This window comes from Ambystoma mexicanum, chromosome 1q (genome assembly GCF_040938575.1).
Source record: "Ambystoma mexicanum isolate Mex_15411 chromosome 1q, UKY_AmexF1_1, whole genome shotgun sequence".
In the NCBI taxonomy this organism is placed as follows: Eukaryota; Metazoa; Chordata; class Amphibia; order Caudata; family Ambystomatidae; genus Ambystoma; species Ambystoma mexicanum.
Genome location: NC_090922.1, coordinates 865,460,317 through 865,475,544, shown reverse-complemented (window position 1 = coordinate 865,475,544; position 15,228 = coordinate 865,460,317). Strand labels below are relative to the sequence as shown.

The 15,228-nt window shown below is 43.6% G+C and overlaps 1 protein-coding gene across 5 annotated transcripts in view; it reads left to right on the top strand.

Moving 5' to 3' along the window:
* CRB1 (crumbs cell polarity complex component 1) overlaps window positions 1–15,228 on the top strand; it is a 1,156,197-nt gene that overhangs the window by 728,549 nt on the left and 412,420 nt on the right. The gene's annotated exons all lie outside the window — the stretch shown is intronic.

Genomic DNA, 15,228 nt, shown 5'->3' with positions numbered 1-15,228 from the left:
GCAGTCTGTTCCAGGGGCACAAGGTACAAGTGGTACTAATGGACAAAGATATGATATATATGATATATGATATATGATGAGTCATTTATAATGCGCCTGTACACAAGTGTTTCCAGGTGCGAAGCTGGAAAGAAGTGTGCCAAAGAAAACAGTGCTCCCCGATTTAAGCCACAGCCCATGTTAAAATTTGATGGAATATTGTTTGTGTTGGAAAGGTGGGAGAAGGCAGTGGTGAGTTGAGCAGCATGGGGGGAGGCAGGGTTATACAGAATATCAATAGGAAATGTTTCAAGATATGGACTGCATCTGTACCCAAACTAACATGTATTGAAGCACGTGAAAATCCAGTAAACGTTCAACAACTGATGAATATCAATGTTGCTTCCAAGGTCATGGGACTGTTCCTGTAGACACTAACACTAAGTGCAATAAGACAATGTTCATTCCAGATATTGCAAATGGAACAGCAGCACTGATGGACCTGTACTTGGTATGTGGCCAACAAGCATATCTGCATCTTCCATCTTCATGATGAGGGGCATGTGCATTAACAACATTACACTCAGCTATCCTGGTGGTCTCTGAAGCACACTTGACAATAGCCTCTAAGCATGGGGTGTCACAATCTATCCCATTCTCCATCCAAAATGAGGAAAAAGAAGCGATCAGTGAAGTTGAGTTGGAATTATCTGTCGGAAGTGTTATCCAAGCTGCTCAAAGTGATTCCAGACAAATATCAGCCGTACACCAAGATGCAGTGAATGCAAAGTGGTTGCAGATTGTTTGGTGGGAAATGATCCAGTTGGTAAATGACAATGAACAAGGCCTATACGCTATCAAGAGTGAGCTGAGGATGATCCGGTTGATGATGCTTCAAAACCAATAAGTCCTGGATCTCCTGATGGTGATGGAAGGGGGTGTGTGCAAAAAGGTCGGGTTTTGTTGCTGCACATACGTACCCCCAAATGACGCAGAGAATGGGTCCCTGACACACATCATAGGGGCACTACACAAGTTAAAGACTGGTATGGAAAGTGAAGCACGGGTGCAGGGCAAAGATTGGCTTGATACATTGTTGTCATGATGCTCCTGGTGGTGTTGTTTTACACGTGCCAGATGATGCTTTGATGTTGTGCCAAGACTATTCCGAACAATGCAATGATGATGGTTATTATTGGCGCAGGAATGGCTCTCCCAGGTACAAAGGATGGGCAGCCTCAAACTGAAGACCCAAATAAACCATGCATGGTTAGGATTGAGCAGCCTATTTATCCCCCAGGAACATTAACCACATGCCCATCAGATCCAGGAAACTACACTGAACACTGGGTGGACTTAGCGGGTGATGGGGATTGTATATACCTCATGTGCACCCCAGAGAAATATACCCGGGGTGGGGGAAGTTTGCATCATATGTATAGGGCATAGGTCCCTAAGGATGCAGCTGATAGAGAGAGAGAAAGGGAGAAGTTAGTTAATGGAGGATTATCTAAAGGGGGGAATGGTGGGATGCATGTTCAGGTGAGCATCTTAGGTTCCCAGAATTCTTCTGTGGCTATAACAAAGGAAGTGATAAGGAATAATGATTGTGACTTTGTCACATTCCTCTCCCCTTTCTTCATAGGTCTCCTACAAGGTATTTTGGAAAAACCTTTTTGAAAAAAATATTTTAAGTGAAAACGTACACAGTAACAGCGCTTTTCTGAATAGAAAGACCAGAGGTTGAATAGGATTTTAACAATGACCACATTGGGATATTTAAGAAGCAAGCAGAAGTTAGTATAGATAAACCCAAGGAAATATATGGCATAACAAGAAGATGGTAACCAATTTTGAATTATTATTTTCATGTTAATTTCAATAATTAGTTATGCCTATCCAGGGCATCTTCAGACCTTTGCAGAACATATTCATATCAATTTTAATCTTAATGAAAACACCATATCTCTAGTTTATTTTGAAATCTACTGAGATGTCATGAGAGTTATAGGGCAAAGAGGGGCAGAGAGTGAACAGAGTAAGTAAAAGCAGTAGATTAGTACATTTCTGTATAACTACCATACACAGTTAGCTAGCTGAGTGATATATCACTGACCTTTCTTGTGTTATGAGTTTAAAATGGTCAACAAAAAAATATTCAAGTATGAACACAGTCGAAGCATTTAAAAATCATCTACCAATGTTTTTACCAACCTTAGAGATTAAATCATCCCCACATGCATCCTCAAACACCAACCAAATGCATCTTATAGATCCTACCCATCCTAAAAGGTCTGTATTTGTTGCAAGCAATGTCTCAAAGGACTTTGTATGGCACACCAAACTCCACCATTTAAGCTCCTTTACCTTGCTAGTTGGAAGCAGCCATACAGATAAGCAGTGGCAAATTGTACTCCCTAAACAGTGGCAAATGCTCCAAGCAAAATAAAACAGAGAAAAAAATAGCCTCAACAAAAAATACCTTTCAGCCACACCCAAGGAGCCACCCCCTGATGCCACCCGCACAGCTCCACTGCAATGTTCTTATGTGGAGATATTTATATGTTATGTTTAAATAATAGGCTCACATTAGGCTGACATGACTGATTTCTTGACCCTGATATACAGTCCTGCCCCACAATTCTGTGTCAGAAAAATAGACAGTCATTTCTCAAAGCTTGATATTTATTGAAAGAATTAAAGTCAATCTGAAAAAAGGTGGTCACCAGCTTTATACCAAGGAAATCACCACAATGTTATACGCACCAAAACAATTAGTCAAAAAAACAAAATCTTCCCTTTCTAAGTGAATCTCTCTATTGTCAAAACACACACACTCACGCACACACACACGCACATTTGTTTCCATAATCCATTCTATGTACATTATACTTTAAAAGATACTAGGCATCCTTGATACTTCTATTGCTTGTCATCCTTAACTTCGCAATAGCATTCCAACATGGGGCATAAAAATCGAAGTTTAAATACATCAAGGTGCAGTCTTCATTTTCTCCAATGACACCCACCATTTACAGATCAAAACCTTTGCTCTACATATAAATATATTCCAGGGGATTATTAAATGTTCATGCAATCTTCTCTGAATATGTGTGGGCATCTTTTAATGAGCATGTGTGCACAGCTTCCAATAAGCATTTTCCGATACAACATCCAATAAGCGTGTGTGTGTGTACAGTTTACCATTTACTTCTTTTCATTTGGCTTCATATCTGCAGGTTTTGGGCTGGAGATGTACTCTTCTCCTGTATAAGGTACCATGTTAAATCACCCTGGCCCTTTCACAGTATGCATAGTTCTGCCTGTGCATTTCACAATAAGGAATTGCATGGGTGGTAATGTATGTTACAGAAACATTTAATTTATGACTTGGCTCCCATCGGCTGCAAATTTGCATGATAACTTGTCAGGCATTTCATGACGATACTATGTCCTGTGTGAGTCTATGCTGGCAGGATCCATGGATTCTATTTAAAATAGTGCTAAATTTTACAAAAATAGTCTGCATTTAATTTGCACCAATTTTTTTCCGTTTTAAACTGCACCTCTTCTTACAAAATAAATTGGGATTTTTGGAAATGAAATCTCACTGGCATTCAGAGCAGTCAGGCCGGGTTTGTTCACTACATCCGTTTCTGGTAACTAAGGGCCACACCAATGGCTTTATTAGTAATTTCAACACAATGTCATGCGTGATCATAGCTGCAAGTTGGTGATATCGCAGATATTTTGTTGGGTCATATGTACTTTTACCAACTTTACAAACACAACCATTGAGACTCATTAACAATTCCTTGGGGCACCCAGGTCCGACTAGCAATTGACACACTATCAATGAAAACCCTTGCATATGGCCAAATTGAAGCATCAAAGGAGTCCCGTGCTTGGGTGTGATTCAAATGAAAGAAAATCCATTGAAGGTTCAACCCGAGTATATCATGGCCATGCTGAGATGGTTCAGCGCACCTGGATGTGGACAAATGATTGATATTAATGACACATGGCTGGCCAGTCATAGTTCCAAGTACAGGCAAGACAAATCTGCTCTGGTGCAGCATCAGATGCCCATGTTAGCACCTGTCAAATTATAAAAGATTGGGAATCTGACACCACCCAAAGCCACAGCTTTCTACAGTTTAGCCAGTTTGAGTTGTGGTTTATGACCAATCCAGAGAAAGAAGGTAAGTGAGCCATAGTTGTTCAGAAGAAAGTCCATAGGAATTGGGAAGGGATACACACTGCCATACCTATCGCTTGGAAGTGGCCTCACCAAGTCATATGTTAATGTTAATGTTAAAGGTATTTGTGCCATGCACCATCACCATCGGAGTGGTCCCCATGCGCTCTGGTGGATCTGAAATGGGAAGAGGGCAGAAAGGTTAGTAGGATAGAGCAGGAGAAAACCAAGAGAGCAGTGATGTGCTGTAGGCAGCCTCAGTTTGGTTTTCACCGTTCGCTGAGCTAAGGAGTGCTTTTCGGTTGGGAGCAGTTGTGTGCTGTTACGTAAGGCTATGTGTAGTATATTTTGTTTTTGCAGTGTGGTGAAGTGTGTGCAGTTTGGTGTGCATTAGACGTATGGACGTGTTTAGTTAGAGTTTGAGATGTGTATGCAGAGGGGTGACATTATTTAGTGGGGTTGGTAAGTGACGCATACTAATCTTCAAAATCCTGTCTAGATGTGGTGCAATGCTAATCTTTACAGTTCTATCTAGATGGGATACAAGCTGACTTCACAAATCTGTCTAGATTTAACACAAGCTAATCTTTACAATCCTGTCTAGGGGTCGTGCAAGCTGGCATTCACAATTCTCTCTAGATGTGACTCAGTGCTAATCTGTAAAGTTGACCAGTGGGTGATCATGTCCTTAATGGTTGAAAGCATGCTGTCTTCACTTTATCTGCTAAGGGATTCTGGTGTTGGGGCCAATGTGATATTTTTAAGGCTATTCGATTTCCAATTAGGGAGTGTGAGTCAAACATATGTGGGTGGAATTATTTGTTTTAGGGGAGAATTTCCTTCTTATCCTAGTTGACTCGACATCTGAAAAGGTCCCGTTAGTTGATAAACTGGAGTAGGTATGGGAATGATTCATCTGGATTAGAGATGTAGACAGTACATCATTGTGTATGCAGAAAGATTGTATTGGTCACTAGTTAAGAAAGCTTCCAATGCTAGAACACGTAGAAAGGGTGACAGTGGGCATTTCAGATGCCTTCCAATAGATAAGGGGAAGAAATCAGAATCCACTCTATTCACAGAGACCTTTGACCTAGGATTCACACGCAACAGGTCGATCATACTAGCAGATTCATCGCAAATCCATATATCCACTAGGACCTCATCATAAAACCGCGCTAAAAACAGCCAGATGCTTTTTCACAAGTCATACGAGATGGCAGTAACTGGTTGGCTGTTTTGGAAGCAAGATGTAATAGATCCCAAAACAGTCTAATAGTATCTGATGCCAGCCTCACCTGTATGAACACAACCTGCCGATGCGCAATTAACCGCTCCAGCATTTTGTTAATGTGGTTTGCTATGATGACTGGATAAACTTTATTCCTAAAATTGCTAAGTGAGATGGGCCTGCAATTTTTGGTGTTCATAGGATCACAGCCTGGGTTCAGGAGGCACTATTGGAAGTTTTTTTAAGTTCAAAATGTAAAGGGCATTACAGAAGTGAAGTGGAGCAAGAACAATGGTGGAAGTGGACCTCTGAACTCTTCAGTGAATTCAGCCCTCAGGCCATGAGGACCTGGTGCCTTATCTTTAACCAGTGACTGCGTAATAAGTGGTTGCTTGTTCCTACTCTGTAATTGCCTGGAGGCAGAGAGTGCGGGAGAAAAGATCTAAAGCTATGGTATCAGGGGACTCATTTGATATGAATAGCTCAGCTCTGTATAGAAATCTGAGAAGTCTTCTACAATTAATGGCTGCCACTTCGGATTTCTCCGGTCACTCCCTGAGATATCCAGGCAAAACAGGCAGCGCTTAATCTTGCCAATGATATTTGGAACTGCAACGGATCCTTATTACCTTTGCCTGATTTACCAAAGCTTAATGAAAATGTTGTATACATTTCTTGAAGTGTTTCTCAATGTTTTTCTCCCCCTCACTACTAAATATATATAGAGTGCAACCTTATTTTTTCCAACTGGGAGACAAATAGTCTGATCTGAATTTGAATTCCTCAGCACGCACTCCATGGAAACAGCATCCACTCACATCTCCAACTTCTTCCCCTCTGCCCTTGCTTACCGCTACCATGGTCAATGCATCCTAGCACCATGGGCAAGCAAGACACCCCTTCAGACTTGAATTCCTCTATGAGTTCGACACCTAGAAACTGACTTACATAAAAAAAAAAAACTCAAGGTACTTCTGGTCTCCACTCAAGGACAGAAAAGCAATGCTACCTTGAATGTCCCCTCTCTCTTCACTAATTTAACCCATAATCTCTTTCAGATTGAATAGAGCAGCAGACACCAAACAAATCGCTACACAGTACAGTGTAAATCCCATGTACATAACATATAACACATACCATATAATATAGCATATAACATAACAGAACATAATGTATAATAACATAAAATAGCATACCATACAGCATCATACATGGTCAGGCTTTAGATAACAGAGAAATCCTCCTGAATTGCACCTAGCGAACTTTATATGGCCAGAAGTTGGCGAGAAGAGCTATTTTTCTAAATTGCCCGTACAACACCCTACAGAGTCAGGCCTTTTTTATTTTATTTTTATAAGGTTAATTGGGTAATAAAACATTTAGCCAATTACATCATCATCAATAAAGAGAAAAACATGATATCAATACATTGTTGTATATAAAACACGAGTCACAAAATAAAACACCAATTTAAGAGCATTCATTTTACATATGCATATTTCATCAGTTTATTATAATAATTTAAAATAATTCAAAAAAAGAGAGGCAATTCTTGCTTTGTTCCAACGTCTGCAGGAGGAACAGACTGTGGCGTGCTTACCATGGCATAGACATGTAAGTAATGCCCAATACCATACATATAGCTTCCACTGGGGTAGATGGTACTAAGCCCAGTGGGCTTCGCCATAGTTTACCCTCCAGAATACTTAACCAACAGTATCTCTAAACCATATAACACACTCCGGACAATGGTTGCTCTATATATGTTAATCAATTCTTCAATTGAGAAGCCTCCACTGTTAGATAGATACATGATCACTAGGAGTGTTGCCATCATATTTCCAAATATTGCTAAATAGATCGCTCTGGACTAGTACATAATGAATCCAAGATTTGAATGTACTATTAGGCCATGTATGCAGGCTAGGTTGCCCAGGCTTCTCTTCAATATACAATTGTGTGAGATCAAAGCTAGGGATAAACACGTCTCATTGATTCACTCTGGCATTTCCCATTATCTATTCAGGCTCAAATTCTATCGCAGTGACATTATGGCGATTTTTCCTTATGTTGCTACAGTATACCTTATCCTTATTTGGAGGTTTTGTTGGGTACCTTTGAAAATCACCCATAACGACAAATGGCCCTTGAGGGCTGAACAGCCACCATTCATTAATTAGATATTCCACATGGTTTATAATATTGACATTTTCCAGTCCTCCGGGGGTCATAAATATTATAAGAATTTGACGCATTTGTCCTTCAATCTGAATTGTTATCATTCTGACCAAAGCAAAGAAATGTACATGCCCTGGATTAAACTCTATCATGCTCCATGCGTTTCTAATACCTACAAGCAGCCCCTCCCCCCCCATGGGTCTACTAGTATGTCGTTACAGGTACACACTTGTTTCCTCAACGGCACATTTAATGCCGTCCAGATATCTATACCAATGATGGATTTTCTCGCTTACCCTTGCACTGAATAAGTCTTCGGTAAGAATTAGGCTTCTCAATAAGGGAGTTTTTTCCTTCTTTTTAATGCAGCATCCTGAGGTAGCTCACTGAATTATCATTTTATATTTGAGGTCACTACTCCACTCACCACACTCCATTTGTTTGTTTATAGATAGAGAGCCATGGCTTCTAATTCTTTTACCGTGTGGCTTTCCAGTTTTCCTTCAAGCCCCTTTTTTCTTTGGTGTGATATTAGTGGTTTGTTTTTTGTGTACTCATGTAAAATCAAAGCCTTGTTTCAAAAACTCTGCCCGATTTGCCATCACCAATTCTAAAATAATGGGTCAGGCAAACTGAACCACCGCCCAGACCCAGTTGGCTTCTGTTAAAGTCGCAGGTATTTCTACAAGATCTTGGTCCTTAGACATAATCAAGCACAAGCGAGGTATGCTATGTAATATTTGTAAAATACATTTGGGGTTTAAAAAAACGGGCTAAAGTCTGTCGCAAACTGTTGAAATATTGTGATCTTCTTGCTGATAAAACAATTGTAAGTCTCCATACTCCTGATGTTTTCATTCAAGCATTACAGCCCTGTTTTCTTTCTTTCACCACATGGGCAATCAATCAACTGTATTTCATCTGCTGACGCACCATTCTCCACATCAATCAGGGTCATATTGCTTACATCTTTTACTGTTGGTACTTTCACATATATCTGTTTGACGCAATTATCCAATGTTCCCAGCTGATTGCCAATAACCGGGATGTTGTTTGTGGCCCTCTCTGACAATGACTCGAATTGGTTTGATGTTTCAATGTTAGCTATAACCCAGCATTGGTCGCGTCATTCAAAAGTATCGGTTGCAATTCAGCAGTCGCTTTATTCTCGTTCCATGTTCCCACATTTTCCCCATCTGCGCCTAATCCGTCGTGCTTTTTTTTGCTTGGCCATGACTTTTTATGGGACTTCAATTTAGGCTAATGTCATTAGAGGTGAGTGTAGTCGCTGTCAGTCCCAACTTGTTAGCCTCATGTTCACCATTTATTTCACTAATTTCCGCATTGTCTGCGGTTATGTTCTGGGGAGAGGCTAATACCACTTCCACAGGCTCATATCCCGGTTACCCTAGATCGGCCTGTTAATCGTCCCCCGTCTGAGACTGCCGGTTAGGTGTCGGAAAATATCCTTCCAATTCGGACATCAGAACAACATCCACCAGCTTAAGTTATTCCTGACTTTCACACATGCTGTTCTTTGTATAAATAGTTACAGAGAGTAAACAGCGCCTTCACAATTATCAGAACTTCCGAGTCAGGTTGATCCTCCTGGACGAATCTGAGGAGCTACAGGAAACATCATACGCCAGGGAAGAGGCCTATATGCTTTTTGCAATGCGTTCTAAGTTCAGAGATTTTGATAGATTCATTCCATAGTGGGCGCTATCGCAATAAGATTTCCCTGGCTGAGTCCTTCACTGATATCACTCGGTTTATTTACTTGACCAATGGCACCCAAAGATTATCTCTGTAGATTAAGACACATTTTCAGCAGCAATTTATTGGGCCTCATTAGGAGTATGGAGGTAACCATGCCTCCATACCGGGTTCCAGTACCGGGTTCTGTGAATGAGGGATTACCGGGTAATTCCTCATGCACAAAACCAATCTCCATTCCCATTTGAGCCCCCATAGGGCTCAATGGGAATGGGGATGGAGCTAATAACTGGCCCGTTATTAATTATTATTAGCTCCTTGGTCCCCTCGAGGGACCCAGAAAGGACGTCTGGTTTTACCAGACGTCTGTTCCGGGTTCTGCTAGGGCACCTCATAATCAGGCATCCGTAATGAACGGTGGCGGTCCCGTACCGGCGCCCTTCATTATGGGAGCGCAAGCCTCGTAATGAAGCCCATTGTCTACTGAGACCGGCGTTGATAGTAATTCTGTTATGGGTGCATGTTGTTTCTCAGATGGTGCCATAGATGGGGCCTCAGTTACTAAATTTACACATGGATCGTTTGAGCTCTGCTCTCTTCAGCCGTGACCACAGTGCTTTGCGTGGTCACATTTGCATGCAGCTTACTGCAGACACGCTTTTTGAAGTATCTACTTGTGTTCGTGGCTCAAGTCTTTCCTGCGTCTTTCCTGCATATTTATGCTTCTGAAATGATAGGCTTTGCATGATGCCGGCATAGTTAATATTCAGTGAGTGTAATTTACATTGTCGCTCACCATCTGCCTACCAGGAATATTTTTTAGACAACTGCCTTGATTTGAAATATTGAAATGCCTGCAAAAAGGGGCCAAAGAATGGCAAGGTCAGGCTCTCCGCTGAACAACCACTGTGCCTCTACGCGGTGTGCAGGTTGCACTCGCCGCACTGATGCGATAGGCGGTTGGTTCTAAATCTAAATCTAAGGAGTGCCTACTGGCACCCACTGTTACATAGCTACCCTCTACTTTCCACCACTTAGGTCTTTTCTCCGCACCACACCTGGCAGCATCAAGGCCCCCCACTCCAAAGCAGCGACCAGTACAAACACAACAGAACCCGGCTGTCACACCAATACAGACTGCATCAAGTTCTGTTCTACTCCAGCAGTGCTCTGACAGACTTCCTCCAAACCCCCTCCTTCAATTTTAGGTGAAGGCACCAAGGAGCGAAATCACTTGCAACGTGCAGCTGCACTGCACACCTCGCACTAGCAGCCGCTTCCGATGTTCCAACCACCAAATATATTTGTAATGGTAACTGAGCCCTGGCCCACGACCAGCTCACAGGAATACACCCCGCAGTCACTGGTCAAGGGCCCCTCTTAGGCTCAAACAACTCTCTGTCACCATGCCCAAACAAGGCAGCCTCTCCTTATTGCAGAACTCCTGCTCTTACTCAAAATGTATTCGGGCGCTGCAGCTGAAGTCCAACCACCTACACAGAGCACCTCACCCCCGTCCAATGTTGGCCAGGAGCCACAAAGCCTCCGTCAGAGCCGTGGGCCAAAATCAACCCCCATGTTCCCTGGGGTGTGTCAAAAATGCAATTCTACAGGGCGCAGAAAGCGCACACTCACCCGTGGGGAGTGGGGAGGCAGAGCTGTGACTCTGCGTCCCCGCAGACCAATCGCTGCTCCGCACACCTAGTCGTTCCCAGGTTACAACCACCTGTTCATGATCACTGTCTCCAGTCACTGCCTCTGTCCTCCGTGACCCACCGCAGTGCTCTGCCTGTCCGCCACTGCATCACGTTCACTAGAGGAATGGAGCTAGGACCTAGTGCCGTCAAGCTGCCCTGCTTCTCTCAACGTCTCAACGTTTCTCACAAGCAGCCATCTCCGACAGCCTATCCTTAAATTTCAGTCAAGAGTCGGGCTTTATACAGCACAGGTATCCCCCTACATTGGACATACTGCATCCTTCAGGGGCTGGCCTTAACCTGCAGAGCGAACCCATACATTACATATACTGTACCTTGCATGGGTAGGCTTTAAACAGCAGAGCTATCTTCCTGAATTTCACATTGTGCACTGTACGTGGCCAGGCTTTAGACAGCAATGTTATTCTGCTACGTTTCACATACTGCACCTTACAGGTTCAGGCTTTAGGGAGCAAATATATTCTCTAAAGCCTGAATCTTCATGGTCAGGCTTTAGAAAGCAGAGCTATCCCCCTAAATCACACATATTGCTTCATACATGGCCAGCCTTTAGGCATTAGAGCTATCCCCCTAAAATACCCATACTGCGTACCACACACAACCCATAAGCAAAGACCATTACTAATGGGCTCTCCTGAGCTTAGCCCACACAACCAATACAGAATCAAACAAATTCCACTAATAACTTCCAACCAACCGTCCCAATCATTTTCCCAGATGGAATCGCTACTGGATGGCCCCTAATGCTTCTTTCCCCCACCACTTGTACCCCTCATTTGTCTACCACCCTCTTCTTCCCAACTAACCCAACTAACTGACTCACAGCTACAATCGTGTACCGCCCTACACCACACATGCGAAGGCACGGCCCCCACAGACCTATCCATTAACCTATGAACCTTAATTGAGCAATGAATGAGCTCCCCTCTCAACTCCTATCACATTCCCTCACAACAGCAGCTAATCACCTCCAATGCCCTGTCTTGAGCTCGCACCTTTGGCTAACATATAGCCTCGTGTCTCTGCCAATCCCATAGAAGCAGAATAGCATCAGTTCTTGGGTACTTCTGGCGTGCACACATCAAAATCACAGGTTTCAAATCTGCCTAGCCGATAAGCTTGCTATCAAAGCTCCACACTTTTCTTACAGAGCCAAATGAAGCTAGACAAGGCCACGTTACATTACATTACGTTACTTTAAACTCTCCTCAGTTTTCATCCTCCTGGAGCTCTCTGCTGCCTTTGACATCATCGAAGATTGTTCTCCTCTCCTTACCCGTGTTGCCATTTGCATGCATTAGATTGGTTCGCTTCCTGTCTATCTGACCGGTTCGTTTCTATCTCCTAAAACTAGAATGTGGAGTGGCAGCTGCACTCCAATCGCCTTCGCTCAGGGTGATCCCATTGGTCTGTTCTTTGTCCACTTCTCTTCACCCCCTGCACTGTCTATCTCATCCAAGTAATCTCTTCATTTGGCTTCTGTTACCACTTATTTTCTGATGACATACATCTATTTCTCCTTCTCTTCCTTCACCTCTGACCTATGCTCCTGTATATACAATTGTCTCGCCACCATCGGCCCCTCGATCGCATTCAAATGCTTCATCCAAGTCTGAAGTTATCTACTTCCCAGCTACCATTATCCGATAGCCCTTCCCCACTCTCCTTTCCGCCTTTCACTTCTCACCCCTGCGCCTCCCGCTTGCAAGCTTGCGGTCCTCTTTGACAGTGAGGCAGCCCTGAGCAGCCACCTGCTTCTGGTCCTTCACAACCATCAAAACTGCCCTCAATGGCCCTCATAACGCCGGGGCTAGTAACGTTATCGCTGTTAGCGCCGGATCACGGGTTTGGTGGAGCAGTAATTCCACATTGGCCCCATTCAGGAATACCCCATTCCCCATTGGGGCCAATGGGGAATTTTCAGTGCAACTACTGTCAATGGTATTACCGCACAGTAATTGTGCCGAAAATCTGCAAATTCCCAGCGCATTTACCCCTTTTCAGAGCTGGGGGTAAATGCAGCCAAACCCCTGATTTAGAGGCCCCTTAAATGCTGCGGTATTAGCATTACCATCGCATTTAAGGGTTACCGTCAAACTCGTGCTCTCTCCAGGAAAGGGGCACTGAAAGGGAGTCCCTGCAGGCGCCCACTTCCCTCTTGCATTGCGGCACCTGCATTGTACTCCCAGGCATTTGATCCTCAATGTAAATAATAGTGTCTGAACATACTGTACTTAGGCCATGTTGTTAGTCTGTGGTGTCCCCAATCCTTGTTACCACTTGACTCTTCCTCCTCCACTGGTTTATCAGCCTTGCCACCTTTCCACTCTTTAGTATTGTCCTCTTGCACAGCGTTTCTGATCCAAGCGCTCAGCCTCTTGCTCAAAGCATACACATACCAGCATACTAAGGATCCCTGTACATCCCCAGTGTGTTTCCTTCTGAGTAGATAGATACCTCACACAGAAGCAGCCAACACATCGGCCAGTGTGGGGTGGGACATTGTTGGAATGAGTGATCATCGGCCTCATTAATGCAGCATACTGTTCAGGGCAGGCCGTGGCAGGCTTAAGGTGGCAGGGAAACTGCAATCAATAGGAGGAAGCGTACCTTGCAAGCGGAAGGATCAGTATGCATGGCGCGCAGAGCTAAGCCTCTCCCATCCTCTGCCAGGGCCGCGGCGCGGGAAGCTTCTGGCAGATCGATATATGGGAATCCCGAGATTAGGAAGGCCTCCCTCTCCAGGGGCCCTTTCTTCAAGATATGTCTCTTGCCGGATTTTGCATGTTGGAGTGCCTTCCTTTCAGTTTAGAGCTACTCCCCGGCAGACTATTGTGTTCCCAGTCTCAGTCTATTTACATTTGCCTGGCACGTCTCGGAAGGATAGCTCAGGGGCAACGTGCTCTCCTTGGAAGCAAGACGACACGGGAGCAACACAGGTTCATCCCCAGGTCCCGCTTAGAAACCTCTGGGTATTATAACCAATCATAGCACAGGTACGTAGTTCCTCTGGCCAGAATCTGAAACAAGCTCTGGATAAACCCGTCATCGGTTTTCATGCTCCGATTATTGTGTTGTTCTGGCCTAATGAATGTATGCATTAGTATCTGCTCTCATGTGGGTCTTGCATGAATGACAGGAAAGAATGCTGAGCTGTTCAGATGGTATAAGAGGCCTTCCAGGCGCTACCTTGTGCTTTAGGCCCACCATTCTGCTTGGCAGTGAAAGATCGAAAGGTGATTCTGCCTCAAGTAGGGTTGATTTTAAAAGAAAATAAATGTAAATGCACTGCTCGTTTTTAAACTCTACAAATCGTCACTAGACTTTTTTTTTGCTTTTTTAAGCTTCTTTCGTAGCTATCCCAGCATGCCACGCAACATAAACACACGTGAAACGTGACCATGTGTTCATGGCTTCATTCCACCTCTTACTGTCTTGGTGGCCAACAAGACTGCAAATAAATAAATATATATGTCAATGGAATAGAGGCACGCTCTCTGAAAGGATAAAGTCTAGGTAAAGGGCTTATGCACCTGTACAAAGACAAGTTGAATTACTTAGATAGCTGTACAAAATGTGTGCTCCATACACCAGCAGGTTACAGAGGTTTGGATGTTCACATTTTACTCTCTGCTCTGGACTCTGGGTAGGAAATGCCCCTGAGACTGTAGATGTACAGAAATATTTGAGACCAGCACACATGTTTAGTTTTGGCGAGTAGGTGGAGCTTAAACTCCACCATGAAGTGAACTTATTGCACTGGAGTACAGCTAGGAGGCAGATGACATGTGAGGAAGGCAATACAGCTTGCGGATGTTGTCTGGTTATTTAGCCACCGAATGACGCCCATGGCAATGCTAATCCCTATGGCCATTCACATCACCACCCGCCCCACCCTACAAAAAACGCACCGTCCTGGGATCCCTTTCAGCTGGCTCTTTCAAGCAGTAGCATCAAACGTTGGCCTGCCAGTGCTGTTTTTAAGAGGTCTGCTGAGAGTTAATGGGCCTGATTTGCAAAAGCATTTTACAATGCAATCCCATTAGAAAATGCTTTGTAAATCAGGCCCAATGACCCAATGGCTCATCTTCAGTTTTAAAAGCGCTCGCTACTTCAGCCACTTAATTTATATCTGCTCCTTTCACTAAAATCCTGTTAAAACAAGCATTGACCATGCAAAGGTTTAGATATGCATGTTTTAGGCACTG